The 6,133-nt window shown below is 32.6% G+C and overlaps 1 pseudogene; it reads right to left on the reverse strand.

The window, feature by feature from the left end:
- Positions 1 to 4,314: 4,314 nt before the first annotated feature.
- On the reverse strand, positions 4,315 to 4,888 carry LOC104870030 (annotated as a pseudogene).
- Between the last annotated feature and the right edge of the window lie 1,245 nt (positions 4,889 to 6,133).

The following is a 6,133-nucleotide window of genomic DNA, read 5'->3' on the forward strand; positions in this document are numbered from 1 at the left end:
CAGATTATCTCTTGCTTGCTTGTTGTATGAATTTCAACATTTCAGGAAACTAGTCTATTTCATATATATTATTAAATTTGATATAACAGATCTATTCATAGTCTTCTTGTATTATCTTTTTATATCCAGGGGATCCATGATCTTTCTATCTTTCATTTCTGATATTAATCAAATACTGATGTTTCCTCATTCATGTTCAGTATTATTAATTAGTGTCTTCTCTTTTCTTTCCTTAGTTTGCTGGGCTAGTAACTTTTCCCTTGTATTTTCCTTTTAAAGGAGGCAGAATTTGTTTTATTAATTTTTCTGTGTTGAGCTCTGACTTTCAGTTTCACTGATTTCTGTTTTAATTTTTCTTAATTTCTACCTTTTTTGGATTTAAATTACTATTATTTTCTGTTTTTTAAGTGAAATCTTACATGATTGATTTTAGATCTTTTCTAATATAAAAATTCAATACTTTAAATTTTCCTCTCAACACTCCTTTCATTCATAAGTGTTGGTAAATTGTATTTTCATTTTCATTTACTTCAAAATAGTTTTTAGTTTTTTTGAAATTTCACCTCTGACCTATGTGATATTTTAAAGTATGTTATTTAATTTGCATCTATTTTTCAGATTATTTTATTATGGTGTGAGAGCAGACAGTTTATGCTTCCATTAGGTTTAAAGTGTGTTTTATGGGTTAGAATGTGATATGTCTTATTCCATATGAGCTTAAGAATGTGTATTATTCTGTTATTAGATGAACTAATCTGTCAATTTCAACTGTATTCAGGTTGAGTTTAATTGTGTTCTTTTTTGTGGAATAATGCTATCATTTAATACCTCACACTGTTAACCTTAAGAAATGAAATAATGTAGAAATAACACATTTAGCCATTTTTACTAATGCTTGTCTCTCTTTGTCCCCTCACTTGATTTTAGGATTTCATTTACATATTGTGATTATGTCCTGCCTATCTCTAAAGTGTCAACTAGTTTCTTACTGAAATTCTTCCTGCTTAATCTGTACATTTCTGATAAAGTGATTTTGAACTCTGTGACTTTAATACTTAATTCATTTCTTCTTGCTATTTTATCATTACTTTGTCATACAGTTTTATATTCTGTCATTATATGCACACGTTAAAATTCTCATGTCTTCTTGAAGAATTGGCAATTTTACCACTAAGCAATTCCCTATTTTATCTCTAATCATTTTTCATTTTGAAGACTACGCTATCTGAAATTAATATAATTATTCTTTCTTTTCATTAATGTCAGATGGTTTATTTTGTCTGTTCATTTACTTTCTACCTAGATTTCTTGTAGACATTTTGAATCTTGTGTATTCATTTATTCTGAAATACTGGGAATCAAACTTGGGTCCAGGACCACTGCCTCTCATGATTTTAATTGAGAATTTATATGATTATATTTTCTCTTCTTTCTTATATAAATTATTTTTTATGATATAAATTATAGTTTAATTTTTGATTGTTTACCTGAAATCTGTGTTACACATTTACAACTAATCCAAATCCATTTTGAATAATCCTGTACTGTTTCACAGGTAGTATGAGTACCTTATAATAATACATATATATCAAAATATAGTAATTCCTTCCTCCTTTATGTCATTTCTGGCATGGACTTTGTTGCTATTACTTCAAGAAAACTCATCTTTTCAATCAATTACTAATAAAATCAGAACTTTTTATTTTATCTTCATTTATGTCTTCTTTGAAGTTCTTCCCATCTTCATGAAGATTTTTCTTAGATATTTACTGTGAGAACCTTACTGAGCTCCTGGAGGTCAAGCTTACAAAAGTAGCCCTACTTTCATACTGGCTCCTGGAGTTTTTAACCCTCAGACTTCTCCATGGTAAATGTCTAGAAATTTGTCGATTACAGTTCACGGTTTCCCATCCCATTACTCCTTGTTCCTTGTGGTGTTTGGCCTTTCCTAGGATCCACTCAGCTACTGATTTGTCATTCTGCTCTTCTTTTATAGTTACTGTTAGGACAGAGAGGCAACATCCAAACTACATTCAGAATCAGAAATTGGAAGTTAATTGCTTTTCTACCCTCCCTACTTCTCAAAAGATTGTTTTTGGAACTTTTTTTTTTTTTTTTTTTTTTTTTTTTCAGACGTAGAGCTCTGAAGCTCTCTGATCTTCCTATATGGCTCTTATCCTGGTTATATCATCCCAAATGTCATTTCTTCTTCTTAAGCTATCTCTGGAAAGAGCTCTGGCTTTAAAATCAATCAGATCTGATTAGAGACCATGTTCTGCTTATTCTCATAATTTAAGCTTATATATTGTTACATATATATATATATATATATATATATATCCATATGTAACAATAGTTTTGAAAAAAAAATACAAAGACAAACCTAACTGCAAAAATGAATGCCAATAGTATGGCTTTTAACAGAAAGATCCTGGAGAAAAGAAGCTAAAGAGAGCTTGTAGGTCATAGTCTGACTTATAATTTGAGCAGGTAAAGTAGGTTTTGTAGATTTCATTTTTTTCTCTGAGAGACAAAATAAATTGTAGAACTACTGAGGGTATTTTGAGTTAGACTATAGATCAGTAGGTTGGTTCGCACAATATCTAGTTTGCTTTGGTGTCAGTTAACAATGAGGCTCATAATTTTGCTCACCTCATGTTAGAAGGAAAATAAGCTATACACAACTATATGAACTGCTAAAGGTTAATTTTAATAGCTATTTGAACTTAAAATGAAATAATACAATAAATACATAAATTTATTTTTAAGAATAATAGGAATTTTTAATGTTCTGAAAAATATTGAAATTATATTACATTGACTTGAACTGATTTTGGAATAGAAAAATTATATAAAACACATAAACTGTTGGCATCCAGTACATATAATGGTAAATCTGATGCTAAGGATCATTTCCTTTTCCTTTAGAAAAAAGTATAACTCCCTTGACTATATTTTAAATTTAAATATGTAGATATTTTAAATTCATGCATATGGAAACTCTGGTTAAATAAATTCTCTCCATACATTCATATCCTTGAAAACATAAACCTGTAAGGCAAAATTATATAGTATGTCCTCCACTGAAATATTAAAAAATGCTTTTTGTCTGCATTTAGTCAGGTTGATATAAATTTCAATAATAGAAATAAAATCAGCAGGGTAAAATTTTCAAGGGGACTGAAATGATATTAGGTCAAAGGAATATTGAGATTTGTAAAGAAAATAAGCTAGAAAGTCTTTAGGAATATATTTATACTTTTTTTTTTTTTTTTTTGGTACCGGGGATTGAACTCAGGATGTTTGCACTTGTGAGGCAGACATGGTGACACTGAGCTAAATTCCCAGCCCAGGAATATATTTATAAATAATACATACTTAATGAAGATATATTAAGTATTCAAGAAAAATGAAAAATAATTTTCATGCTCCTTTTACTTCCTTTCCTTTCTTTTTTCCTTCTCTCTTTCTTTCTTTTCCTCTTTTTTCCCCCCTTAGATACTGACTTTATTTTTTTTTTTTAGTTAGCATAACCAGTCATAGTACAGTGTGCTAAGTCATAAAGTACAAATCCAAGGAAGGTAATCCCTTTACTAAGTTATAAAACTTTTGGCAAACACAATACAATACTCTTTAATACAATAAAATAATATTACTTCAGTGACAATTTTCACTCCCAAAATGTCATTTAAGTTCCAAATCAGAACACCATTGGGCCAGGAATAGAGCTCAGTGGTTCTACTGCCTGCCCACCAAGCACAAGGTCCTGAGTTCGAAACTGGTATAAAACAAGAACAAAAACAAACATACGCACTGGTTTCTAGCAGAGCAAGCTATTTTATACAAATTAATGCCTTTTACAACTACCCAGTTTCTTCTTTTAAAGGGAGTTTCTCATGCACACAGTTCTAGTGTGCAGCCGCAGCTAGGCAACTGTGCGTACCTAAGGGGTGGCTCTGCTTTTTTCTGGGGTTGGTCCACAGCAGGTTAAGTTCTGATGCCTGAAAAGCTTCAACACTCTACCTTAAGAAGACTCACTGTCAATACCAAATTTTTTCAAGTACTTTTTAGAAAATGGATACATTTTCACATAAATACTGGAACCCTAACAATTAGTAATTTCAAGTCATACTAACATCAGATGATACCTGTGATTTAGAGCCCCTGTATCTTTGTTTTGCTGTAAATCTCATAGCTTCACTCCAGCTTGTCAAAAAGTTCTACCTAAAATATAGTTGTGTTTTTAAAGTAACAAATAAATATACTGTTAGCTTGAAGAGACCTGGGGGACCTGGTAGTGAATGTCAGCTCTTGTCATTTCTTTACATATGTGGCCATTGCCATTGGTGTCTTTATGCTTTTTCTTCCTGAAGCTGCCAATTCTTAAATCTCAGCTTTTCATTTATGCATTACCCATTCCATTGCTTCTCAGCCTTTATTAGCATTGGAAGATACTGTGTTTGCCATCAGTCCTTTAAGGTAACTGTTCAGGCTGACTCCTTTCACTGTGAATGTGGCTTCCTGAGTCAAAACCATTTTTTCTGGGTCCTGAGGATTTGGTTTGTATTTGTCTCTCATCTAGTGAGACCATACTTGCAAATGAAATATTAGCAGATTTAAGTTCCTTGTTTTCTCTACAAGATCAACTACAGAATTTTCTTGCACAGATGTTTTGCTTCTTGCTGCATCTGTAATGGACTTCACAATGCAAGGTGGTCCCTACTGTGTGCTGATAAGTCTGCAGCTTTCCTGAGAGATCTGTATGTCTGTCCAGCACCTCAACTCCAACCACCCTCGGGTTCATAGGGTTTGGGTATTTCTGTATTGCAGCTGTTGTTACAGTTTCCCAGGGGCAGTCAAATATGTACTCTGAAGTCCAGATCTTCATGGTGCTGGCTCTTTTCTTCCTCTCTGTAGCTGCCATTGATGATATTTATATTTGAAGGGCATCACACTATTTATATGTGCTTTATAAATTAGTAACAGTTTCATGGTATTCACTTAATATCTTCCCTGCCTAGCACAAGATACAGTTCATTGCCTGAATCTCGGATTCTCTGGGTACTCTTTTCTAATCATATTCCTATCTCCTTTTCTTTGTACTCTTTCTAATTATTCATATAGACACAAGTAACAAGCTACTTTTGAAAAAAATACGTAACAAAAACAAACATAATTGCAAAAAAGGAATGACAAAGCTCTGGCTTTTAACAGAAGGATCCAGGAGGAGATAAAATGAACAGAGCCTGTGGGCCATAGTCTAATTTAATCTCTTGAGAATTGCAGAGGATTTTGTCAGGGCAATTCATTAGTTGGGGCATAGAAAGGACCTGGGAAACATAAAGATTAAAATATTGGGACTTCGCAAAGGCCTAGAATATGGACTAGATACTAGAATTCCAAAAGTAGTTATCCTACCGAGTTGTATTCTAGAAAGAAGTATGAGTCAAGGCTGACTTGTGTGAGGGATGAATCAGTCATGAAGTGAGCCCGCCAAGAGAATATAAAAAAAGAGGAGCAATTTCATCAATGCAATATCAAGATGAGTCAAGTGAAAATGTGATGTTCAGCCAGGCTTGCTAAGGTATTTTATTTTGAGATTAAAAAAAAATAGTACATGCAGTAGTAATGGGAACTCATGAGATCCATTTCTTGAGCCATGGCATCTAAAAATGTCCCCAATCACTGTGCTCTATCACTAAAGTTCATCTGTCAGTTCACGGCTCTTCCCTCTTCATCCTTCTAGGAAACCCATGGGGATATCCTCTTTGTGGCTTCCCTCTTTCTGGAGTCTGTCTTTTTCTCAGCTTATATTCTAGTTCTGGTATAATACATTGTCAGTGGGTTTTGTAAGCAAAGGGGTATAGAAAATACACTTTTTAAGACTATGCAGGTTTCCAAGTGTTTGATAATTGTCTATTCATTGTTTGTGGAATTTTCCTCAGAATTTGAAGTTTTATCTTTTTTGGTTTGAATGTTGCAATTGGAGTTATTCTGATTCATTATACTTTGTACATGATTGGTGTTGTTTTATCTTTATCTCTCCATCAAGTTGTAGATTATCTTCTTTACTTCTGTTCAGAAAACCTGGTGAATATAGAGCTATTTTATATAGATCTAGCACGTAAGATTC

Source organism: Fukomys damarensis, unplaced genomic scaffold (genome assembly GCF_012274545.1).
Source record: "Fukomys damarensis isolate Sample0158 unplaced genomic scaffold, DMR_v1.0_HiC HiC_scaffold_11, whole genome shotgun sequence".
Classification (NCBI taxonomy): Eukaryota; Metazoa; Chordata; class Mammalia; order Rodentia; family Bathyergidae; genus Fukomys; species Fukomys damarensis.